This window comes from Hemicordylus capensis, chromosome 2, assembly GCF_027244095.1.
Source record: "Hemicordylus capensis ecotype Gifberg chromosome 2, rHemCap1.1.pri, whole genome shotgun sequence".
In the NCBI taxonomy this organism is placed as follows: Eukaryota; Metazoa; Chordata; class Lepidosauria; order Squamata; family Cordylidae; genus Hemicordylus; species Hemicordylus capensis.
The window spans coordinates 292,310,363-292,337,204 of NC_069658.1; the positions used below are offsets into that span (position 1 = coordinate 292,310,363).

Below are 26,842 nucleotides of genomic sequence, written 5' to 3' on the forward strand. Positions count from 1 at the left end.
TTATCTTAATAGGCCACAGGGTTCATGAAGAAAAAGGGACTATCTTAAATACCCTGGGCCCAAGCCTTTCAGGGCTTTATAGGTAATAACCAGCACTTTGTATTTTGCCAGGAAACTAGTTTGCAGCCAGTGTAGTTCTTTTAAAATAGGAGTAATGTGTTCTCTACAGGTGGCCCAAGAGACCAACCTGGCTGCCACATTCTACACCAGTTGCAGTTTCTGAACTACGTAGAAAGGCAGCCCAACATAGAGTACATTGCAATAGTCAAGCCTGGAAGTTACCACTGTTTTAAGGTCCTTTGTCTTGAGAAATGGGTGTAGTAGCTGGCATATCAGCCAAAGCTGAAAAAAAAGCACTCCTGGCCATTGCCTCAACCTGAGAGATCAGGGAGAGGTTTGGGTCCAGATGTTGTCATGGCTCAGACTTCTGACTCAGAAGAGTCAGAGGAGGAATGGGAGGATTAGCCTGCTAGTGAGGGCTCAGAGGCACAGCAACAGGATTTGGCAGGGAGACCAGACTCTGAAGCTGAGGTATCGGAACAGGTGTCAGACATGAATCCTGATCAGCAGCAGGCTGAATGGGAATGCACAGGAAAGTTAATTTTTCAATATCAACACCCCAACAAATTAAAACAAGTAATTAAAAACACAATTAAAGGCAGCAGATCCAGCCAAAATACTAATTTAAAAAGAAGTCAGAGGACAACTACTTACTAGTCAAAGACCTGAGTGAAAAGGGTAGTCTTCAATAGACTCTGAAACACTGGCTGTGATAGAGCCGTACGTTTCTCACCTGAAATCGAGTTCCACATCCACACTAATCCAGCTCTTTCCAATGTGGTCAGTGAACACAATCCCATTGCGGCTCTGAGACCTTTGAGGATGTGCTGAGACCCTAAGGGGTGCCATCACAGGCCCTCATTTTGTTGGAGATGGAGTTCCAATGCATCGACTATCCTATTGACCACTAGAGGCATTGGGAGTAGAGTGTCTTCATTGTCATGGACGGACCACCATCTGATAAGCATTGGTTTTATGGCCACAATCCACCTCTTCAGGGGTGCAGGACATATTAGGATGGTCCACCCAAGTAGGCTGCTGGAATCCAAGGATTCCAGAACATTGGTTCTGCCAGTGATTCTGTTGATGCCCTTGTGGAGACTTGGAATAGGGAGCTTACCAGGGCAGTAGACACTATCGCCCCTAAGCACCTTCTCCATTCTTTTTCAAAACTGGCTCCATGATATACTGAAAAGGTATGGGAGTTGAAATAGCAAGGGAGAAAACTAGAGCATAAGTGGAGGAAGACTCGACTTGATGACATGGCATAAAGCCCATTTGAAGCCTAATTCTGTGACAATACATGCAATGAAGAAGCAATACTATTCTGCATGTATTGATTCTGCAAGTTCACATCCAGTGGACTTGCTCAGAGTTGTGGTTGACTCAGAGTTCAGATTGATTGATTGATTGATTGATTGATTTATATTTGTTGGATTTATTTACCACTGTTCATTAAAAACAACCCCAAGGTGGTTTACAAAAGTTAAAAAACATACAATAAAAATGAGAATTAAAATATTAAGCTAAAAATATAAAACAAATCTAATTTAAAAACTATTAAATACAAACATAAAACCTATAAATGAATAAAAACACATAGAAGCAGCAATAGAAACAGTCATGTAAACGCCTGAGTAAAAAGTCAAGATTTAAGAAGCTTTCTAAAAACTGTGATGGAGTCCGAGGAGCGAATGGCCACTGGGAGAGCATTCCAAAGTCTGGGGGCAGCAACAGAGAAGGCCCTGTCCTGAGACTGACTCAGGTTCCCTCCTCTCTGAACTTAGATTTGAATTTTTCATCATCTCACTGTCATGCTTTTAACAACTTTTTTGTGGATAAAATATTTTGCATGGTTATTGCGGGTGTGTGTGTGTGTGTGTGTGTTCAATCACAGAGGTATCCAGTAACTCCTCTCTGGTTCAAGAACGGATCTCTTTCAATATGTGACTCCTGAGGATGTGGGCAAACTCCTTCAATATGTATGGCCTACCAAATGTCCTTTGGATCCATGCCAAACATGGCTTATAACATCTAACAGGGAGGTTGTTAGAGATGGCCAAGCTGACATCATAAATGCTTCGCTGAGGAAGGGCAGGATGTCTCCATGTTTGAAGGAGGAAATTGTGAGAACTTTAGTTAAGCAGCCTGCCCTAAAGCCCTTGGTGATGGATAATTATAGGCCAGTCTCCAACCTCCCTTAGGTGCACAAGGTTATTGAGAGAGTGGTGGCTGCCTACCCATTCCTTAATAACTCTCCTAACAATCTTTCCTTTAGCAACCTTAACAAAAACCAATGAGCAAAATTAAGGTAATAATGCCAAGATTTCAAAAAAATAGATACAATGGCCATCCAGGCTAATGAAATGTTCATGCTGATAATGCTGTGCTGCTGCTCGAAGAGAGGGGCTTATTTCCATCAATCTCCACTTCCCACTGAGACCCTTGATAATATCTCCTTAATGATTGTGCGACCACTAGAGACATATTTTGAGGATTCAGAGAGAAGATTGATTAAAATTGCCAAGAAAGAGGAATGTGACTCAGCAGTAATAAATCAAGACAGAAGAAAGGGAAAATTTTCATTAATTGATTTATTCAATATTGCCTGGTGCGTTTAAAATTGTCCCTTCCCCATTGCACCAGCCCACTGTTAGCAACATGGGCACTTTGTTAGTCTGGATGTTGGCTAATATATATATTTTAAGCCAACAATAAAGAGATGTATATACATGCAAATCACAAGCTCCTAATATAAATATGCACCAGATAGCAAACAAACAACCCAAAGCTGATGAGTTTTTAAAACTGATAAAAAGTAGTTTTTAAGTCAAAAAAGAAACAAAATGCAAAGTAATTGTTTTCTAATGTCCATGTTTAGCACATGATATGACAGGTCACCACAGACTTACAAATAAGCTTCCAACAGCTCGACATATATTAATCTTTATAGCCAGACCTGATTCAATCCATTGGTCTTCCTCTTTCTAGTACCTGGTGAGAGAGTGAAAAAATGTTACCAAGTTATACTTTCAACACCATTCATAATCTTGTACACCTCTGTTATAAGAACAATTACAGCATGCCTTTAACCAGTCCACAATTTGATTGCTTCTCCAATTTACAGCAGAGTTTGTTTTATTTTATTCATTTATTACAGTTATATATACCGCCTAGAGATTTACATATCAGGAGGTATAAAAATATGATAAATACATAAATCTAACACCAATTATTAAATTTCAAGGTGTTTTGCAAACAGAAAACTCACAAAAGAGACAGTGCTGCTCCAGAGGCTTGCCTAATTCTCCACCCATGAAAACCTGTGTGCAGCTAATAGAGTTTGCATTTAGACAATGCTTTCCTGGAGCTCTCAAAATGCTTCACATGCTTTATTATGTCAATGATTCTTACAATCACCCCATATTCCTGTAAAAAGCAGTGTTTGCTGTCCTCCAGGATGCCATAAGTTCATTGTTATTTTCAAAGCTCTCAATTCCAAGTACTAAAACACAATATTGTGTACAATACAATAGAATAAAAAGTTCTCCAGACTCCTACAATGACTGAAGATATCACAAGAATAAAGATAACTGTTTAGGGTTGTATGTGTGTGGTCATATTTTTGCAAAGCTTATGTACCTTTAGTATTTTTCAGCTCTTCATTCCAACCACAAAATGACTATACTGGGTAGTTGTTTTGGCTGCATCGAATAAAACAAACTGAAATACTTAAGACATAATGAGATTGCTTTCCTCTCATTATTCCAAGTGCATAACAATACATTGCTTGGAGTTTCTTCTCCTGGTTACATATGACATTATTGGAAACAGTTTAGAATATGAAAATAAGCATGCCAAATTAAAAATCAATAATGTTAATCACTTTATTTTATTGCCTGCAAAGAAAGGCCATAATCAATTTATTTTCTTGTTGAATGCCAGCTTCCTCCTCTGTATTTGGCATGGATTATGCACTAATGGCTATAATTGCGATATTATCTGGCTAAATGGGGTGGGGGGATAGGCCAATAGGTTATATCACACACACACACCCCAAAAAATCTGCTGAACTACAGAGGTTGACATCTGGACTAGCATTGCATCAACATGCCAGGGTTTTTTATAGCATGGGGGGGAGGGACAGATTTAATGATCTCCTCTTTTTGCAGTAGCTGCCTGTGCCACTCGAAACTATGTTCCTGAGGGTATCCCAAACCTAAGGCCGTGTTCTGACGTGATTCCAAACTGGAGGCAAACGTGCCAGATTTATGGTCGTCATATCTGTGGTGTCATATTTGTGGTCGTCCAAATGCATGAAACTGTGGCTTCACCACTCAACCTTGGCTCAGTTTATTACCCCAAACCTGAATTTGAACCTTCAGTTTGTAGTGAGTTTTGCTGCTGAAACCTCAGATTCCAGAGAGCCATTGTTACATCCGAATTCTGCTGCTCTTTGGATTTTATGCTGTGGCTTCACCCAAAACCATAGAGAGTGTGGCTCAGAGCAAGCCAGAAATGGGTCATCTCTATGCTGGCTGTAATTCTTGCTGGCCACCTCAGAGCTGTTGTCCCACTTTACATCATTTCTGTTGCAGAATGTGAGCTGTCTTTGTGGCTTTCAGAACACACACCAGTGCAAAGTTTAAAACAGCTTTACTTGTGAGACAAACGCTTAGGTGTCAGTACAGAACTTGCTGACACACAGACACACACGAACAGGAAGGAGAGTAGAAACCCCCAGCTAGCCCAACCCATACAGAGAAAACTATAGTGCCCCCTCTGGCATCACAGTAGATTACATATAAACGACACGGCAAGTCAGGCTGCAGCTGTTGCATAGCCAAACAATCTCCATGGTCCTGCCGTTGCTTAGCAACAGAGATGCTGTGTCCCTAGCATTCATATATTTAAAAGAAAAGAGACACACTGGAGAAAACCCACATTCCCCTGAGTCTCCTGGCCCTGCTTTGTTCATCCGCACAAGAAGGATGAGATGACAAGATGGGGACAGCAAAAGAGGTCTCCAGCAATTCAGGACAGCAGAGATATGCACACAAACACATGAAGCCCCTTTAACACCAGAAATTGCACAACTACTTTGTTTACCCAGAAAGGGCACACATGCCAGGCCATAGGGGGAGTGATACCATGGTGCTTCAAAGCAACACCAGTGTGCTGACCCCATGCACAACAGAACTCCCATCAATGCTGCATCTGGAATAAACCTGTAGAAATGCCAGGCATGGCAACCTTCCTGCAGTCCAGTCATATAAAAAGACAACATGTAGCGCTACAAATCTGGTGTCTGACTGGATTAGATTGGATTTCTTGAGCAACCTTTAACACACATCTTGGTGCATTGCCAGGCATGTAGAACCTCCACTTAGAATTACCATACAAAATGTTCTAACAGCTTCCATCCAGGGAAGGAGAAGGGGCACACACATAAGGAATCCTTTCATTAATCACACCTGACCAGGTGCGACTGCCCAGCAAGGCATCCTTTCAAAGGTGTTGTGTATGCTGTGTGGTTGGGCTGCAGGGCATAGATTTCCCTGGAAATGTTTAAGGTTCACCTTGGATGGTGCTACTCCCTCCAATTGCATAGATGAGTGCCCTCAACTCTGTGTGTGTGCACGTGAGCATGTGAGCGTGTGTGTGTGTGTATGTGTGTGTGTTCAGCCTTTGCCCCCTCAGCTTGCAGGTACCCCAGACTGGTACCTGCAAAGGAAAGTTTACCATCAATGGGATAACCCAAACTTAGGGTTATAGACCCTAGCTTTTTTAAGTGGTTCTGTTCTACTTTATGTACCAGTTTTTAGGGGAAAGGGGGGTGTCAACTAACGGCACAGTGTGGAAAAGCGTGGTGAGGAGGAGGTGAGTGAGCAAGCAAGCAGGGAGGGAGAGAGAGACAGAGAGCAGTGGGGAGGGGCAAGTGAGTGAGCGAGAGGCGGGGAGGGGCAAGTGAGCAGGGGAAGGGCAAGTGAGCAGGGAGTGAGCAAGCATGCAGCAGGGAGGGGTGACTGGAGCGAGTGAGTGGTGGGAAGGGCGCAGCTGAGAGTGGGTGGCTAATCCACTCCAATGAGCAATAAAGTGGGGGATGTGGCGGGCGGCAAGTCCTAGTGCACAGACGAGCTGTGCAGGTTCAGCTAGTATAATATAATTCTGCAAATGTCCTCTGAGAGACTTCCATATTTACTCATAATTGAGCTTAATGTGAAATATATTGGCAGCATGTGGCACACTATATTTACATGAACTGCTCTAATGTCATTTGAGGACTGAGGATTGTAACCAACATTTGTCCAGCATGAAGTTCATAAGAAAAATCAGGGTTCTTCCCAAGGAGAAACTGTAATTCAGAGAGGAATGGCAGGGTTCTTCTCAAGGAGAAAAAAGAGAATTTTTTCCTCAGATGATTTCTCTACTTCCCAACCTCATGTTAGAGGTTGTTGATTTTTACCCACAATAGGTAAAACAGCAGAGCACTAAGGAATGAGCACACACTCCACTTACAGAGTAGGTAGCAGCAGATGGTTTGGGTATTGCAGCTATTTAGAGAAAACACATGGAGATCCTTGTATGACTAAACGCTAAATATGTATTGGTTAAATACACTTAGATAGGAAAGACCTATATCTAATCTAAAGGACTACATAGTGGATAGGGAGAGAGATGTTTCCATCTGCTCTCTAGGAGGAAAGGAAGGATTGTGACTCAGCACAGGAAGTGCTGCAGAGTCAGTTCAGGGGTCATAGAGTAGGGACAGAGAGGGAGACCCTGACTGACTGTCTCTACTCCCAATGCCCCTAGTGGTCATTAGGACAGTTAGTGCAAAAGGTCGATGCACTGGAAGTTCATCTCCAACACCTCAAGCTGAAGGGGTTGCAACTGTGACTTGTGTTGCTGCAGCTCAATCACAACCCTATTGGTAGGATGTTCTGATCCATTTCCAAATTACAATTACATATGGATCAATGGCTATCATATAGCAGAACTGTACCTAGCAAGAGAGGAAGCAATGCTAGCAATGCCCCAATGTCAACTGTTGTATCAGCAATTGGCCTGGGTTGTTCCAGCTGCTATTTTCTAGGCATGTGCACCCCCCAAAATGTCAGGTCCAATCTGATCCAACTTATCCAGACAGAAAAATTGTTGGAAAGGTTGATGCCCCACCCCACACCACCAAAATACTGTCAGAGTCTGGTTGGATTAGACCCAACATTTCTCTGGTATTTAGTCTGACCCTTCCTCTTACTCCACTGCCCTGTCCCCACCTCCCTCCCTCCCTTTTCCTACCTTCTCCAGCTTTCTCCAGATCACCCTCTCTTAGCTTGACATGAAAAGAGCAGCACAATGTCCTCTTCAGCAGACTGGAGCTGCCTGGCCACGATTTCCTTTGGCTGCAGCTTCAGTTTTTCAATGCCCATTTTCCCCCTTTAAGTTGTTTAGGACTCTGGCAAGCAGGCAGTGAAGTTCTTCTAAGCCCATAAAGAGATGATAACAGCTTAAAGGTGTGGGGAGGGGGATGGCATTTTAAAACGGAAGCTGCAGCAAACAGGTAAGCAGCTGCAGCAAGTGGTTCCAGTTTACATACAGCCCCAAGTAAAAGAGAGAGAAGGGAAGAGGGTGGAGGACAGGCAGCTCCTGTCAAGACCCACAGGAATGTCAGGACTCCAACAGAGTTCAGAAACAACAATGGGGAGCTCTGTCAGCGGTTCTGTATGTTGGGACTCCCTCCTGTCATGTCTGAAATCATTCCAATAGTGCCCTCTAGAGGGAATATCTGATCCAACATGGCTGTTGGGCCGACACAACTGCACAGCCCTGCTATTTACTGAGGCTATTCACATGTGTATGCTAAAGCAGTGAGGCCCAGTTTTGCACATGCTTGTGAGCTGCCAGGATTGGGCTGATCCCGGTGGCTTCATTGGTTAAACCTGCCTAAATAGCCACCCTGTAGAATGAGGTTAGGGGAGCGAGTGCTCCCTTTACCTCATTTTGTGAATCGTGTGGCAGCTGCGGCTGCTTGCAACTCTGGCTGCCACACTGCAGGGAGCCCGGAGAAGGGAGGGGGAATCCCCATGATGCACTGTGCACCCTGGTAGTTCCGGGGTCTGGGACAACACATCCCAGCCCCTGACCCTCCCCACTGTCTGGCCGCACAGGTAGGCGTGTGGGTGCGCTGGGAGAACGCCCAGCAACGCAAGTAGGATCGTCTGCAGGGAAGGTAAGTATAACCCACCTTCCCTGCAGTCCACTCTGGAGCCCTTCTCACTGACTGTGAGAAGAGGCTCACTATATCACAAACAGTGGTGTAGCAGTGAAGCCAAAGTGTTTCGTCTATTCCTATGTGCTCCCGAAAGCTGAAGCATAGCACTGGGCTGCTAGAGACATGATGGAGATGGAAAGGGTTGGGCCCTTAACAATCCTGTTGGGCCACAGGATTAAGGAACACATACTGCATACACAGTTAATAATATGCATTGCTCTTTTTTGCTACTTTCATTTACAATGTAATTAATCAAAACAGCTTTCGGGCTAAGGGACATTTTGGCCAACGGAACTCACCTTTGCATACTTAGCTAATAATATCTCTGTGCACCATGCAAATTTCCAGTCTTTTATTTGGAATTGCTCTTAATTGTGCTTGATGTATAGAGGTGTATTTCAGCTAAGTAGTTTTTGAACACCTAGCATTTCTCTTTTTGCAGGCTTACTGTTGTATATTCCAGCACCTCTTTATGTAACTAACCCATTTTACATGTAAATATACAGAGATCTCCAACTACACATTTGCATCAGCTACAAATAACGAAGAAAATGCTACACCCACACAGGGCAGTTTATAAGCACTTTCTGGTGCCAAGGATCTTGGCAAGAATTATGTGAAAAGAAGTTTATTTTTATAGTAGTAGGCTGATCGCCCTGCATAAGTTCATGAGCAGTATTTTATTTTATAACATTACTTTTTCCACATCCATATTTTTGCACATGCAAGATATGATCAAAGATCAAGTATAGAGTGTGTTAGAGATGCACATGCTAAGAAACTGTTAGTGGAAGAAACTCAGTGGTATGAAGAAAAACATGGCTGTGCATCTATCTAGGAATACATTGCAAAAAGCAGAGTTTCACACAGAAAAGATTACAAGAAACAGTCTCCCTCTTGTTTGCTTGTGGATATGTTGAGCACACTTAGGCCAATATTATTCCATCTCCGCTAAATGCCTACTGCAGCTGCTTACTTTCTGAACCTGTTGCATCCTGAATATGTACATTGAGTAAGTGTTGTTTTCTTTCATTTGACATATTGGGGTTATATAGTCTTTGACTCATAAGATCTTGTAAGAAAATCTTCAAGGTGCTTGTAGGGCTAGGTTCAAAGATATGAGACTTCTATATAAATCATACTAGGATGTCCCACCTGCATCCCTTGTCAGGAAACAGACCTATTCACAAAGTCAGGATGTCCCGACTTCTGTCTAACTGAGGGGCACTCTGTTTTCCAAAGAGTGAGTAATGACATTTGCTACATTGTCTTCCCCGATAAGGGTCGTGGTTTTTCCTACCTGAAGCAAACCTTAAACCAGTCTTAATACAGGGTGCGGGGCGGGGGGGATATGACAAGGATGAAAGAATCTGAGGAAATCTGTCAGCCCTCTGAGAGGCATCTAATATCGCAGTTCTAAAACTGAACCAGTAGTCTTGGGCATACTTCAGTCCTGGAGTATCTACCTTGGCCCTGTTCGGACATAGCATCAAACCGCAGGTAGACAAACCTGTGGTTAATCTGCGAAGTAGAGAATCATGCCACAAACAATCAAGCAACTGCAGTTTGGCAGCCTCCAGCTTCTGGGCAGAGGAACCCCTCCCTCTTCCTAGGCCACCCAGGCTGCATCCCAGCAAGCTGCATTCCACTCACGTCGCCAGACTATGGGCAAGGCATCAGCATGTCAGTAGTGACCACTATTGTCGACGATGTAAGAGGTGGCAGGCTCAATGCAATCGGTTCTTCTCAGCAGAAGAGGGCAAAGACATTTTAACCCTTTCCTCACACAACCTGCACCACTGACTTTCTAGGAACTCCCAAGCTATACAGGCATGCACAAGCGTAATTAGTTATATCCCAGGAGGACAAGGGGCACTTGCAGATGAATCAGGCAATGAATTGCAGGTGAATCAGCTCCTATTCCACATCCAGCAATGTGTAGAGGGAACACCAATGGGACTTCAGCCTCCCCAAAGCCCACTCCACAACCATTCTTGCACTGCTGTGTTGGAATTTGACATTCCTCTCCATGGCGTTGCATGGTAGGGGGTAATGAGCCACTTCTGAAGGTTGTATCCTTGGTCCCCTAATATCACAGGCTTGACTGGAATGCCACTGCCTATGATTGGGGGTGTAGAAATGAAGCAAAAATGAAAACAGTTTAGCTGCAAGAGGGGGCACCCAGAAGATTGCTGTGTTGTAGCTTCTTCCAGACACCCCAGAGTATACATCCATGAAACGCCCTATAGAGACCACCAGAGTGCACTTGAGCCTTTAAGATTCTCAGGACTAACTTCTTGTGATGCTCTGCATCACAAGAAAATGGGCAGTGCATCAATTTTCCTGGGTGGTTAGAGCAACAGATGCCCATTTCCTGGAAGACCGCCAAGAGCCAGAGGATCATCCAGACAATGACGTACCAGCCGTTCTGCTAAAGGTAAGTGGGAGACAAACATTAAAGCAACCATTTAAATACTAGTTGAGGCTGGTTGGGTGGGCCGTATGAATCCCAGAGGATCTCTCAAGGATAATTAGTTACAGGCGAGTAACCTGTTTATCCTTGTTGTGATCCTCTGTTCATTCATACTTATTGGAGAAGAGCTAGCTTACCAACGTGGGGTGGGTGTTAGTGTGCCATGCTAAGACTTGCTTCAGGACTGGCAATCTAAAAGTTACATCCTGTGCTGTTCTAATGTCTAATGCATAGTGTTTCACAAATGGCATCTCCATAGACCATGTTGCAGTTTTACAAATGTCCTCTATAGGTATTCCTGCTAGACATGCTGCCAAAGTGCCCAGAGACCTAGTAGAATGTGCTTTAACACATAACTAGCTGACCTGGTGCAGAGCATCTGCATCCCTATTCCTTGTCAGGTGGGTGGCCGTTTGCCGGGCCACCGCTTCTCTTCCTCCCGCCCCGGCAGCTGGCCGTTTGCCAGGCTGCCATTTCTCCTCCCCCCCCACCACCAGCAGCCAGCTGTTTGCCGGTCCGCCATCCCGTCCCCCCCCCCCCCCGTGGTCGGCTGTTCGCTGGGTCGCTGTTTTCACCTTGGTGGCTGGCCATCACCAGCCTCAAACTCAAAGGTCTGCCTGGATTTTTTTTTTTTTTTTTTTTGCCCATGAACTGCTGGTCATCCCGCTGTGACACATCTTCCATGGACTGCCAGGTGTTGTCATGTCTTGGCAGTGCCAACCTCCTGTCTACGGACACATCCTCCTGTAGAACTTATGCCAAGGATGAGATAGCTCCTGCACTTGTTTGCACATTTGCAATAGCAGCTCATGCGCATGCAAGCAATTTCTTCCATCTGATGATGGCAGCACTGAACCTCGCAGCTTTCTCATGGGCAGCAGCTGCCGCTGTGCTCCCAAAGCTTCTGAAAATCTGCAGTATTGTCCCCTCTGCTTCAGTCTCATTCTGGCCTCTTCCTCCATGGTTTCCAGGGCCATTTTCATGGCGATGGGCACTCTCATGTTGGGTGCTCTGCCCACTATTGCTGAAAGCTTCTTCACAGGGCAAAATGGAAATTGGTTTTGCCCATCACCACTTTGGACACATTAGAGTGTGCGTGTCTGCTGTCTGTTGCCTCGCATGCTATAGAGGAGTGGGGGTTGGAGTGTGTGCTCTGTGAAGTTCTTGAATAACAGATGAGAAGAGGCCGTGTCCCCACAGTGTGTTCCCACAGCGTGTCCCCACAAGGAGCTGCATTATGCTCTTTGTTCAGCTTGAGGGTGGCAGGAGATGGATTTCTACTACTTGGCACAGCAGCAAGCACACAAATCTGACCCTATAAACCTCTGAAGTTAGGAACCTAGGGTGTGTCCCCACCCCAACACACACAAATTTTGGAAAGTTGTAAACAGAACCCTCCCATTGCCCTGGTGTGCTCATAAATTTTGGGCAGATAATGGGAATCCAAGGAGCACCTTCTGAAGAAAGGGCTGTAGAGCAAGGAAGCTCTTGAAATCAAGGCTCAGAGCAGGCGAGGCTGCAAACCTTTGATTCTCTATCTTAAAAGACAGCAAGGAAATATATAAATAAACCAACAAGAAAACAAGGAGGAAAGGACAAGCTACGTTTGTTAGAGTTAGACTTTTCTAGGGTTTGATTTCTGGATGGGTAGAGGTTTATCTATTTGATAGGGCAGTTTCTTTGGGTGGGGGATTAGCACCAGCTGAGTCACACAGCTTGTGAGAGGGGCCACATTCCTGAAGTGACTCATTTTGGAAAGAAGTGCTTCAAGACAAGGGTAAGACCAGAGGAAGTTTGCTGTCAGGAACTTTGGAAAAAGGGGTTTGCAAACAGATGGTGAGCCGGGTCTCACGCTCAGTGAGACCTGGTTTGGGAAGGTCAGCACAGACGAGCAGGGTGGGAGCCCTAGGCAGCTGGATTGGCCACCCACATGACTGCCGGCTTCATGACGGAGCCGGCGGGGGCTAGGGAGTTCGGGGGTCGTGTGCCCCCTGGAATCTCCAGTATGGCCTGCGTGAGCACGCAGGGCATACTGGGGAGACCCCCAAGCTGGGAGGCTGCTTTCCAGCCTCCCGCCGGGGGTCTACTCATGAGTAGCTGCAGCATGGAGCCATGCCTCGGCTACTCACGATCCCAAAAACTGGGTTTGTGGAGTGCTCACTCCGCAAACCTGGTTGAAGGGGCAGGCTACTTGAGCGGGTTACCGCTCAGAACCACTGGGCTCGGCTGCAAACCTGGTGGTTCTTGAGTGGGTAGCTGAGCCCAGTGGTTCTCACGATTGTAGAAAATTGGGCTAGTGGAGGCTAGCCCGATTTTCTACAATCGTGTGAATAGCTTTGTTGAAGGAGTTTGGCATGCCGGTTAGTGGGGAAATTTGTGGGCAGGCACACAAGTGATCTCCATTTATCACAAAGGAGACACTCAGCGTGAGGAGAAGGTGAGTACTACCCACCTTTCTGTTTTGCTTGGAAGACGTTGCTTATAACTTTTAATTTGCTGACAACTGCAATTAAGGCCTAGCTTTCAACTAAGCAAGCTATATATATATGCTCAAGAGCCAATGAAGCCAGTTGTGAAGGTAAAATGCCAGCAGTGGAGGGGGTGCTTCCCAATATATTACAAAGAGTGTTGCATGTATGGCTATCTGCATGAGGGACAGCTGGTGTGCTCAGTGCAAACAGCTCCTGGTTCTCAGGGAACAAGTTTGTTCTCTCAAAACAAAGATGGCTGACCTGGAGGCTTTACACACAGGGCTTCTACCCTGAATCTCCTTCAGAAGAGAGAGTGTGTGTCTCTCTTCTTACCCCAAATTCCCTTCAAGATTCTTGGATCCACTCCACACACAAATCAGGCTTTGTGATGCAAATTCTAGCTTATCCCAACCTATTTCCAGATTTTTTATATGCTGGTTTTAAGCTACTTTTTTTCTGAAAACACCAGAGCAAATAGTGGGAGGCACTGACGTGGAATCATTAGCATGATAAAGGGGATGCTAACTTTAGAAATGCAGATATCGTTTGTTAGGAAGCTCTCTCTAGCCCCTCCATTGGCCGGAAGGAAAACACAGACACCTGCCATGTGAACTTGTTTCAAAACAAAACCTGAGAGCAGAGGGGAGGGGCTGCTTCCCTTAATGCCGTGAGTGTAGTTCAAAGTGGCTTCGCTCAACCATTTACCCCAAAGCATGAAGCCATATGCGAATAACTCCCTGGAGAAGCTCAAGGAAGCAGGGATGTATGTCTGTGAGACCCTCAGGGATGTGATAGAAGTATCCTACTCCCAGGCTGACAGCAGTAGGGAAGTAGGAACCGCAGAGCTGCGGTCTGGCACTGGTGTGTGGGGCTCTTTAAGGGCGGAGGAGGGTGTACTTACCCCCCCCCCACGTTTCCCCTGCTGGCACATTCATTTTGTAAAGCTTTTGGGGCGGCAGGATACCTCCCTGCCGCCCCTTCCCCCAGTCGTCGGCAAAAGGCTTCAAAAAGCCTTTTGCGCGTGTGCACATGACATGGAGACGTGATGTGCGTGCGCGACATGCACACGCACAAAAGGCTTTTTGAAGCCTTTTGCCAATGACTGGGGGAAGGGGCGGCAGGGAGGTATCCTGCCACCCCAAAAGCTTTACAAAATGAACGTGCCGGCGGGGGAAACACAGCGGGGGGGGGGGGGTAAGTACACCCTCCCCTGCCCTTAAAGAGCCCCGCGCACACTAGTGCTGGACTGCCGGATCACCCTCATGTCCGGACCGGTTCTGAGGCCTTCAGAATGGCCTCCGGACTGGTCCGGGCTCATCCCTAGACAGCAGCTCTGCTGTCATGGAGAATGAGGGTCCCAGGGAAGGAGGACATCAGTCTAAGGAAGAGGGGTATGCTACCTTAGAAGGGATCCCTTCATTGGGTAATGTGCTCATATCCTTTTGCACAGAGGACACTCCTCTGAGGGTTGGGAATCTCCCAGTTGTGGGTGATTTGATTGGTAGTGGCATACAGAGATGGGTTTGTGACCCACATGTAGACCTCATGGTGACCTGCCTACCTGGTGCAAAGATTGCAGACATTATGGGACATCTATATAGGCTTAGGCAGTGCTGGAGAGGAGTCAGCTCTCATGGTGTACGTTGGCACCAACAATGTTGAGAAATGCAGTTGGAAGCTCCTGGAAACCAAATTTGGGCTGCTAGGTAGCATATTGAAGTCGAGGACCCCACAGGTAGCATTCTCTGAAGTGCTACCTGTTCCATGCTCAGGGCCAGTGAAGCAGGCAGAGCTGAGGGATCTTAATGCATGGATGAGATGATGTTGCAAGAGGAGGGACTTAGATTTGTTAGGCACTGGGATACATTTTGGGACAACTAAGGCCTATACAAAAGGGATAGGTTCCACTGGAACCAAGATGGAACCAGACTGCTGGCTCTTAAAATAATGCCTGGAGGACTGCCGACAGGAACTGGCTGGTATCTCATTCAGCAAGCAAATGAAGTACTTTTTCACGCAGCATGTAGTTAATCTATGGACTTTTCTGCTATGGGATGTGGTGATGGCCACCAGCTTGGATGGCTTTAAAAGGGGCTTAGACAAATGCAGAGAGGACAGATCTATCAGTGACTACTAGTCCCGTGGCTATAGGCCACCTAGAGCCTCAGAGGAAAAATGCCTCTCAATACCAGTTGCAGGAAAGCAACAACAGTAGAGAGGGCATGCCCTCACCTCTTGTCTGTGGGTTTCTCAGAGGCATCTGGTGGGCCACTGTGAGAAACAGGGTGCTGGACTGGATGGGCCTTGGACCTGATGCAGCAGTGTTGTTCTTATGTTCATATCTATGAACCAGATTGGGAGCAAAATAGTAACTGAGGGCTGGAGCCAGATGCATAATGATGGAGTGAACAGGAGCAAGGTTGGCAGCGGCCCATGTGCGGCTGTGCTGCAGTACCCTGCCCCTGCCCCCCACATCTGACATCAGGCATGGGGGGCCTGGCTAGCCACGCCCCGCATCTGACGTCAGATGTGGGGGTGTGGTGTCCCTTCCAAATGGGACCACATGGCCCCATTTGGAAAGGAGATTGGCCCACACTGCATTGGGCTGTGTGAGCCAGAGCAACTCTCCCTGCCTTAATGGCAGGCAGAGCTGTTCCAGCCACACAGCCAATGCAGCGTGGGCCGATCTCTCTCCTAAATGGAGATCCCGTTTGGGAGGGAGATCGACCTGCCTCACTGCGTTGGCAGTGAGACCAGAAGTGGCTCTCCCTGCCTTTAAGGCAGGGAGGGTGACTCCTGCTGCACTGCCAACACAGCACAGGCTAATTTTGGCTCCAAACGGGGCTGTGCGGCCCCATTTGGGACCAAAATAACACCCCCCATGTCTGACATCAGGCACGGGGGGCGTGTCTGGTTCCACGCTTGTGGCCCCCGATTGGTGGCGGCCCAGGTTCTTTGAACCCGTTTGCCCAATGGTATCTCCACCCGTGGGAGTGAAGTCACTGGACTAGTACACTCCATGAACCATTCACTGGGATTCATGTGTTATGAGTACATAGGTATGAGTTACTATAGACCAGGTGTTCTAATACAAAATTTTAAAACTGACTAGTAGAGCTGCAAAATGTCCTGATCAAATGAATTCATTCTCTTGTTTCACAATATACTGAGTCTGAGAGTTAAGTGAGCCAGGACAGATTGCTTATTTATTTGTTAACTTGCCATTCTAACTGCTATTGTTCGACTACTGGGAACCAGAAAACCTTGCCAATCTACTCAAATTACCAATAGTTCCCAATCTACCTTCTTGTCACTAGCCTAGGGCAAAGATTGCCAACTTCCGCATAATTCAAGGAGCACTCTGTTTTCCAGAGGACAGGTAATAACATTCAGTATATTTCCTTCCTCTGTTTTAGCAGGTAGACCAGTCTTCTGAGGCAGGAAAATTCATTAAGTCTCTGAGGGTTGGTCTACCTGGCACCCCCAATTAGTAGACAGCTTTTCCTGGAAAAACAGAACCATTTTGAGGCCCATTTTCCCAGATCTCTCTGGGAAAATGAGCCTCAAAATGGCACTCAAATCACTTGAATCTATTTGAATCACTCAAATCTATTTAAGTTGGATTGGGAGTGATTCCATTCAACCTCAGATAAGGCCTTTTATTTCAAGGGTGATCTGATTTGAGGTCAAATCACTCAAATCTGCATATCTCTAGTGCTGAAGCTGGATGCAGAATACTAACATGGAACAAACATGGCCCACTTTCCAGCAATGTGAAGTTTTGCTCTCTTGCATCTGAGAGCCTTATGCTTCGGGGGCGGGGGGGGGGGATGCACCTGCTATTTGTTAAGTTTCTCACCATCATGTGACTTCCTGAGACAACAACAGAAGCTGCCTTGGTATGATGGTAACAGAACCATTCAAAATGAAATTATTCCAGTGGGTGATAAGAGGACAGGCCTTTTCTGCTTGGAGTCACTGTAACTGAGGGAGCAGCAGGTGGCAAAGCCTTCTCTTGTGAATGAATGAAGCGCTTTGCATTCCAGAGCTGAAACTTCAAAGTCCAATAATCTTTTTGAGGGCAGTGCACAATGACCTTAAAAAACGAATAAAAGAAATCATGCCTCTATAAATTGAGGAAAGCATTGGGCCACAAGCCAAAGATACAGTGATCCTCAAAGTGCCTCTAAAAAGGCACTTTGTTCAATGCTGTTGTATAATAATGTGCAGAAGCTGAATCTGTCAGCATTTTGAGGAACAGGAGAAGATTCAAGGCCAATGCAAATTATTTCTTTCATCTTTGTGCATTTCAATTCATTATGGCTCCCAGTGCAGATTCTCCACTGGTTTGTGCACAGAAAAATACAAAGCACCCATTTTCACTTAAATAATGTACTTCTCCTATATAGAATGCCAGTCCATTTAGCAATAGTAATCTTGTAATATAATAATGTGGAAGCTTCCTCTGTGCAACTGAATGATGAGAGAAAAGACTGATAGAGCAGAAGTAACATCCCTTACAGCTCACATATAGGCTGTAAGAAATTGAGAACAGAAAGGGTGTTCATCCATCTTCCCAATACATTGAAATAAAAAATATGAAAAAAACTGGAAAAGAATCTATGATTTCTCACATACCTGCTAATAAGAGAGATTACATTTTCACAAGTGCTCAGGCCATCTTTTCTTCATCTCATTTCATCAGTACATACCTTAAGAAAGGAAGGCAGACTTGATGGCTGTGTAGAGAACTGAACCCATGATAAAGCCAATATTACACTACACTGCCTGTCCTTTTGTAAAGTGGACTGTAGGAATGAGCACTTCAAAAGCCCAATTTCTCCAGAAGGCTTTTGAACCAAGATTGCACCACCATAGGACCTTTTGCTTTCTGGTCAGAACTGTAAGGGGGGGGCGAGAATACACATATACAAAATGAGAGAACGCTCTCAAGGGAAGCTCAATGCTTCACATTGTTACTGCTGAAGTACAACCAACTGCAGAGCTGTGAAAGAATTTGAAGAGAAAGGCAGCTCTGTTAAGGTTTTGATAATAGTATTTAGATGGAATATTCTCTTGCCAAAGAAAAAGGAATGATAGGGGGAACCTCGGGAAGAGAGACTGCACGCCAAAGTGGGGATTGCATGACAAAGCAATATCAAGACTTCTCCAACATGCAGACACAAAAGAAAGGGCCCCTAAAATAACTTAAGAAGGCCAGTGGAGTGAGCAGTACATTTGCAAGTGATATGGGCAAAATCTGTTAGAACATGCAGAAGTGCAGGGTGAAACTAGCAATGATGTAGTAGCAGGCAGACACAAAAGAAACGGGGAAACCGCCTTTTAGGAAAACTATACCTGAGAACTCATTTGAGTCAGAATGAAAAGGCAAAGCACTCACATGCTTCCAGCTTTGGTTAGGGTCATTTGAGGACATCCAAAAAGGAAGAAAAAGAGCAAGCATTATTTGTGGATTGAGAAAAATTACCCACAAGAACAGAAAAGGAATAAAACCAGGAGCTGTCTGTGGCAGGATGGAGAATGTCTCACTAGCAAAATATTCCCTGTCCCCCATCAGATCTGGCTATGGCTACAGTGGTAGTTGTCCCAGTCTATGTGATCAACAGGCCATACAAAGACATATCAGAAGGATTGTGCTCAGTCTGCAAAGAGGTCCCTTGACCCATCCACTCCTTTTGATAAGTTCCTTCAAACATTCCTTCCCCTCTGTGTTCATGTAACAAAAAGCTAAGGCTGGCTCCAGAGTTTGCCAGAAGGGGGGCAGGGAGAGCTTGGACAGGATGGACTCAATGGGCTTCCTTTCCTCAATATAACTTCTATCCAGATGATCTCCTTCATGCATTCAGTGAATGTGTGAAGACAGTGAAGCTATTCCGATGATCAGGCGAAATCGGGCTATGAGAGCCTAGCCTGATTTTGCCTGATCATGGGAACCACCGGGCTCACAGGCGAGCCCGGTGGCCTCCAGGCAGTTAACTCGCCAAAGTAACTCTCCCCTTAAACTGGGTTTGCAGAGCGAGCACTCTGCAAACCTGTTTTTTTTCCTTGTGAGTTGCTGCGGCGCAGCTGAGTGCCATGGCTACTCACAAGTAGACCCCCGACCGGGAGGCTGAAAAGCAGCCTCCCGGCTCGGGGGTCTCTCCAGCATGCCCTGCATGCTTGCGCACGGCATGCTGGAGCTTCCGGGGGCCATGTGGCCCCTGAACTCCCCAGCCCCGGCTGGCTCCATGACAGAGCCGGCAGTCGTGTGGGCAGCCGCTGCGGCCACCCAGAGCAGACTGTCTGCTCGTCTCCCAGCAAACCCCCTAGAGGCTTTTCACACTAATTGTGTGAAGAGCCTCAGTGTGTGTTGGCCATGATTGCTGGCAATACCCCTAAAGTTGGCACACCCTTCCAACCACAGCCCTGACAGTTGTGAGGAAGAGGTGAGCATTAGCCCTACATTGAGTATCCCTCTACATATTCAGAACATGTGGAGTGGGGAGAAGGGCCACAACTGCTCACCACACTTCCAACGTCAGCTCTCAACCATATCAATACACCCTTCTGGCCATCCTGCAGGACATCTGTGTGTTCAGTTGAGTGTGTGAAAGGCAAGTCTGTGCACATACAACTGTAAGAATATAGGCTCCTACCCAAGATCAGGATCCCTGCACAGCCGAGGCACCTAATGGCATGGAGGATCTTGTGCCCTCACAGCTGTATGCATGTGGACTCCAGTGTCTACATTCAAGTGAATGTCCAGATCCTGGGGGACATGGCCAGAAAGGTGTGCTAAAGCTGGGACCAGGGTCAGCAACCCCATTCCTCTCTCCACATGTTCAATGAGTGTGTGGAGGGTTAAATTTACCTCTGTGCCATAACTGTTACCACTGCCTGTTCACTCCACCTCTCTTTTCAGAGTAGTAGCAGTCCATATGAGCAGACCCATCCAATGCCCCGACTGAGAATTGGGAGATTTGCTAGCTGTGCATGCTCACAATAAGGGATGTACAAATGGTTTCTATTCAATCGAGTTGTTTCCAATTATTTGAACATTAATCAAATCACCATAGGATTCCATAGTTTGGGGGTTCCATTGGGGGCAAGCAGCCGGTGGAAGATGGCATTCTCAACTATCTGAAATGGCTGTTTGTCTAAAGCAGTGATTCTCAAACTTGGGTCCTCAGGTGTTATTGGACTTCAGCTCCCATAATCCCCAACCAAAGGCCACTGAGGCTGGGGATTATGGGAGTTGAAGTCCAATAACTCCTGAGGACCCAAGTTTGAGAATCCCTGGTCTAAAGCCATCATCTCCCCAATGGCCCAGGTTACCAGATTTGGGTTCAGGTTATCTGACCGCTTGCCCAGTGACTGCACTCACCACACAGTCAGCTTTCCCTGCTTGGGAACAGGAGCAGCTGCCTTGCTGGTGCTAGTCAAGGGTACACTTGGCCTATTGCTGTCAGCAGGAGTGAAGACCACCAGGTGATGCTGTTGCAGGTACAACAGCATCACCATCATCCCAAGATGCTTAGGGTCCTCATTTCCCCTGCTGACCTGTGCCCTGCAGCAAGTCAGAGCTTGATGTGATCCCACACCACGCTGCCAGCATGCTTGCTGGCCCTGGGCCACTTTGGTGGTGGTAGGGTTGCTGGATCTTTCTGGGGGGCACCACCACCACCAGTCCAGGGCTGAGGCGGTCCAGGAATGGGAAGCATGTTTACTTCATCCTGCTCCTCAGCCTCGGACTGGGGGCTTGCACTGTCCCCAGAAGCACTCCTCTTGTCTGAAGCCCTGCAATGGTGGCAAGTCTACCATTTTTAAAAAAAAATTGTTCCCCCTCCCTCCCGACCCGGGCCTGAACCAGTTCGGACACAAGCCAGAATGGGTCTGGTTCTAGTGTGCACAGATCCAGACTGGTCCCAGTCCGGTTCAAGTCCAGTTCTACTTGTATTGAACATGATTTTCCGGTTTTGTTCACACCTCTAGTCACTGACAATGCACCTAAGACAGAGTCAGAGTCAATTTGTTCACAGCTGCTATGCTGAGCACACTTTGAACCTGGTTGTGCAGGATGCACTTGGCCTCAATGAGGCTCCCACACAAAGGTCCTGCAGCTCCCACAATGGGGCTCCCATATACAGGAGAAGTGCCACAAGATAGCTGGCCATTCTACTGGAGTGAAAAGGCTAGGCATATGCTCAAGGATAGGCAGCTTGAGCTGGGCTTACCTGAACACCTGATCCCCTAGGATGTTCCTACCCAGTGGAATTCCACCTTTCTCTTTCTCCAGTGCCTGCAGGAGCAAGAGGTGGCCTTCCACGGCCTGGCTTGAATATTTGTGACTTGTCCAACCAGGACTGGGAGCTCATTTCACAACACTTGAGACACTAGTTCTTTGTTGCTATGAACAGCTTGTGCACGGAGACAGGGATGCTGAGCCAGGCATTGCCCACTTCTCTTCTCCTCCAGAAGACAATGGGTGAGCTCCAAACTCCCTGGCAGGTCGGCTGAAGACTGGAGTGCTAGATCAGCTCCACAACCCCTTAGGTGCATCAGCATGGCATGTTCTGACATGCCTATTTGACCTAAGGAAGAAGGGCAAAGCTGTCAGTCCTGTCTAGCTGCCCAGGTGGAGGGATCTCCGGGCTGAACACATTAGATGAGCTGGGCAGAAGAGGCTGGGTCGCAACCAGGAGGAGGGGGATGGAGCACCTTGAAGTGCACAGTCCACTCCCAGCAGCACCATCACCACCACTTCCCGATCCAGTGGTGTGGCTTTATCCAGTGGTGTGGCTTTACTGGCAGTGCCACAAATGGAACCAGCAGTTCCACCTCTGCATTCCACCAAGAGGTTTATGGGTGGAATGCTTCTTTGACACCTTGCCAGGCATATGGGAGGAGCCCACTGAGCCCTGCAGTGGTGCTGAGCAGTGCATTCTGTAGTACCTGCAGGAGCCAGTATCAGGCCAGGAGATGGAGCTGAGCTAGTTCATTCTAGGGAGATCTGGTCTACCAATTGCCTTTCTCAGAGGACTGGTCTACCCTTTGATATCCAATTGGTAGACCAGCTCTCCCAAGATAAAACAGACCTCAAATTGTCCTCTTTTTCTGGGGAGAGCTGATCTAACGATTGGGTTGCATGGGTAGAGCAGCTCCCTGTAGGGAAAAAGAACTGATTTGACAATTCGAGATTTTGTGATTTGATTTGAGTTATAATCAAATCAGATTTGATTATACCAAGGTATAAGCAAAATCCGATTCATGCACACCCCTACTCCCAATTGCTAGTCTTAAGGACTTGGAAATTTTGAAGCATTGCACCAACCCAACATGTAACCAGGATCAATAATCCAGTATTCGATCTAAGGTTGCCAATCCCAGTTAAATGCCTGGTTTGCATAGTGCCAATCCAACATGGCTGAAAATTTCTGATGAGCAGAAACCAGAAGCATGTATGGCTCATGAATCTCCTGGTTCCTGTTTCCCAGTTAGGAGGCATTAGGTTGGTCAATGGAACCTGCTCTGCAAATGCTGCCTATGTTTCCTTTGCTACAAACCATGTGATTACAAATTGGGGCTGTTTTGATTAATGTCAGTGGTCTGAACATCTGAGAACTGATGGGTGGCCAGAAGATCATTCTCAAGCCTTTTCTCAGCTTTCAGCTAGTGAGTGGGAAAGAGAAATTGCAACTGAAGTTTGAATTTGTCCCAGAGAGCTGTGAGATAGATGATCAAGATTATGAATGCAGCCATGGAGGCTACAGGGGGTCCACGCTGTTGCTATGGGGATCTGAAATTATTGGCCATTAACTGTTTTTTCCCCAAGGTGCTCTGATTTTATATTTGTAAATAAGCAAATGTAACTGAAGACTTACAGCATCTTTGGCTGAGAAAGAGAGCACTGGACAAATTACAAAGGAAACTAAACCACGTAGCATATTGCTGTGCTCATGGAAATGGGTGTGGTGAAAGGCAGGCGACAGTTTTGTTCTATAATTTCAATTAGAAAATATTTGTTTGTGGATACAGATATAAAGATATCCTGGATGTTTTTGTGTTGAATGTTGTAAAGTCAGAAGCACTGTGTTGATTGAGCAGCAGGGGATTAAATATGCAGAATCAATGACAAAGTTAGAGTGAGACATCTTGGTGGAAGTTGTGTTTTATTTAGCTCAAATTACTGGGGGGTGGGAAGTGTTACATTTATTTTAAACAAAAATAAATCCTTGTTGTTGGAAATCCTGTGTGACTCCATAACTGTCAGTTCTCACAAAATGGGAAGTGATGGACAAGCAGAGATAACACAGACACCCTGATACACTTGATGAATCAGAATGAGGGCCTAGGGAGACCTGGGCTCAGTTGATCACTGCTACCAAAATGAAGAACACAGCAGTGTTTGTGCTCCTTGTATCACAACCTATGGGGAGGGTACCCATCAGTTCATCTTCAGTTATACCAGCTGGGATATGGGAACATCACTTCTACACATTGTATACATGGGAAGGACCTAGCGTGTTTAGACTAGAACAAGATGTTGAACTTCTGCCACAATGGGCTCCTGTCATCTGCTCTGAAATTGAGGGGCTGGTGAAGCAATTTAAGCCTGATAAAGCCCCAGGGAATGATTTTATAACGACTGAGGTAATATGTAATAATTTGGAATGGTGGGCCCCAGGATTAGCCTCTCTTTTTACTTATATAGATTGCACTGCTAAAGTATCCAAAGACTGCGGAGTTGCTATCATAGTCCTTATATATAAAAAGGGGAAAGGGATGCACCTGGCAATTATCACCCAATAAGTCTTATGAATGTCATCAGTAAATTATATGCCAAACACCGAAACGGGAAACTCCTGGACTGGCTTGAAACTAATAATATCCTGGTGGCTGAGCAGGCTGGTTTCCGAGAAGGGCACTCTCCTATTGACCCGGCTCACATTTTGCAACATCTAGTAGAGAAGCACACTAGCGGCCCAAAAGCTGCTTTGTATGAGGCTTTTATAGATCTTAAAGCAGCTTTTGATCTAATTTCGAGAGAGAAATTGTGGTCAAAACTCAGTGACTCTACCATAGATAAACAATTATTGTTACTTATTTATAAATTATATCGGAGGGTGCGCTGCAGCACTAGAGGACATTTATCAGCAGAAATTCCAACTCAAAGGGGTGTTAGGCAGGGACATATCCTGGCCCTGATTGTTTAATTTCTATATAAATCCCTTGGTGTCCCACCTGAATAAACCAGACATTCACCCACCCCAAATGCCAAATAAACATCTGCCAATCCTGCTTTATAGCAATAGCAATAGCACTTACATTTATATACCGCTTTATAGCCGGAGCTCTCTAAGCGGTTTACAATGATTTAGCATATTGCCCCCAACATTCTGGGTACTCATTTTACCGACCTCAGAAGGATGGAAGGCTGAGTCAACCTTGAGCCCCTGGTCAGGATCGAACTTGTAACCTTCTGGTTACAGGGCGGCAGTTTTACCACTGCGCCACCATCTGCCATATGCAGATGATATGGTCCTGTTAGCACAGACCCCAATTGGGTTGAAGTGGGCACTTGCTTCACTGAGTTTGTATAGTGCTGAAGCAGCGCTGGAAGTTAACTACTCCAAAACAAAGGTGCTGGTCTTCACTAAACGACCTAAGTCCCACTCATGGTCTATGAATGGCCATGCAATTGAACAACTTAGAACCTTTAAATACCTGGGAGTAGTCTTCCACTCCGCAGCAGGGCAAAGAGCGCAGCTTAACTACCTGCCACAAAATGCCCAGCGATCAGCCAATGGTATTAGGTCTTATTATTTCACCAGGGGAGCTCTCTTCATTCCAGCTGCCATAAAGCTTTTTGCAGCTAAAGTTTGCCCGCAGCTCTTGTATGGTGCCCAACTTGGCCCCTACAAGAATTTTACCCCCCTGGAAGTAGTCCAAACCAAATTTTTAAGAGCAATATTTCAAGTGCCATGCTGTGTTTCCAATACAGCTCTCCAACGTGAGGCAGGGGTTTTTAGATTAGAAGTAAGACTCGGGCTGAGTATGTTTGTATTTTGTTTGAAGTTGTTATTTTCCCAAGTGGGCTTGGCTCTCCTAAACTTTATAGATAGTTACACTTCGAGGTGGAAAGTGACGTTCAGACAGAAGCTACAATCTTATGGCTTTTCCCAGGAGGAGCTTATTAGGATGGGGTATGACCAAGCAATACGGGTCATCAAACAGTGTGCATTTGATATGGAAATGCAGGAAGAGTCAGCCAAGCTGCCTGGAGGGATTTATATAGGTAATCAGTTTTCAAATGTAAAACCTGCTGAATACCTAATCAACCTAACAGCAAAATTTAGAATAGCTATGACCCTTGCTTGGCTAAATGCACTTCCCACTGCAGTTTTAGAGGGGAAGTTTAAGAAATTACCCTACTCAGCCCACTTATGTCCTTGTGGTTCGGGAGATATAGAAACAACTGCACATGTATTACTCTATTGTACATTTTACAAGGATATTTGAATTAATTTTTCTTTTTTTAATGGAATTTCCTGGACACACCGATGAGTTTTATTTAGATTATTTGTTGTCAAATTTTAAAGACTCAGTATCTTGGAATGTGGCCAAGTTTGGTTATATAGTTTGTAAAATTCGCAAAGAACTCACCATCTGATTACTGTTGGTAGTTGTCTGTTTATTATTGCTGGTAAATGAGTGACATAAAGATATCTATCAGAATAAGGGCTACAAATATCCTCATGTAGTGGCAGTGGGCTGGTTAACAGCTAAGAACTTCACAATGCCCCATGGTGGGACATCACAGTGGGAACTATATTACACTACATAAATGTCGTACACTTTTATCCTTCCTTGCTTCCATCATCAGTCTCAAAATGGTGTATACAGGGTTTCCAGGTGATTTCCCATTCAAACACTGAGCAAATCTGTACTTGTTTAACTTAAACAAGATTGCTGCATCACCTATCCATGAGGTAGGCCCATATGAAGGACCTTTAAGACAGTATTGGATGAACTTTCAAAGGGGCTCATTATGATAGCAAAAAATTCAAGACATTATCTATATTGGTGAAATAAAATTTCAGATAGAGATGTACCTAAATTATCTAAATCCTGTGGCTGCAGGAAAGTTTTCACACTGTAATAGTAATGAGATATAATGTTACTATTAGTGAATATCAATTTATTTCACCTTAGGCATTTTTAATGTAGTTTGCATACAAATACTGAAATTTTCTGTAATAATTTAGCATCTTTCCTCCCATAGTTAGGAATAAAAGCGCACCTGCAGAAGACTTTTGTGAAGCTGAGAAATGTCATTCTGTATTCAAATCAAAAGATGTCATTGTCCAAGCATCAGATGGTAATCTAATGAGTTTTGAGTGAAACACATTTTTCATGCACATTTTATTGAATAAATACTGTTCTTTGTTTTTCAGAATAATCTTGATGAACAAAGTAAACAACATATAACTGAAAATAAGCTTTAAGAACATTTCAGTACCCTTGGTTAGATGGACGCTTCCAATTTAGAATGGGCATTTAACA

At 45.5% G+C, this 26,842-nt stretch overlaps 1 long non-coding RNA gene across 4 annotated transcripts in view; it reads right to left on the reverse strand.

Annotated features, from left to right (window-relative positions):
- Nucleotides 1-2,645: 2,645 nt before the first annotated feature.
- LOC128341890 (uncharacterized) overlaps nt 2,646-26,842 on the reverse strand; it is a 47,696-nt gene continuing 23,499 nt past the window's right edge. For 2 of the 4 annotated variants that reach the window (XR_008314638.1, XR_008314637.1), the window contains exons 3-5: nt 26,580-26,662; nt 26,392-26,432; nt 2,646-3,054 (exon numbers count right to left, since the gene is read on the reverse strand). This is a non-coding gene — a long non-coding RNA (uncharacterized LOC128341890). The remainder of the gene's footprint in view (nt 3,055-26,391; nt 26,433-26,579; nt 26,663-26,842) is intronic. The other 2 variants (XR_008314636.1, XR_008314635.1) reach the window with 1 other exon arrangement.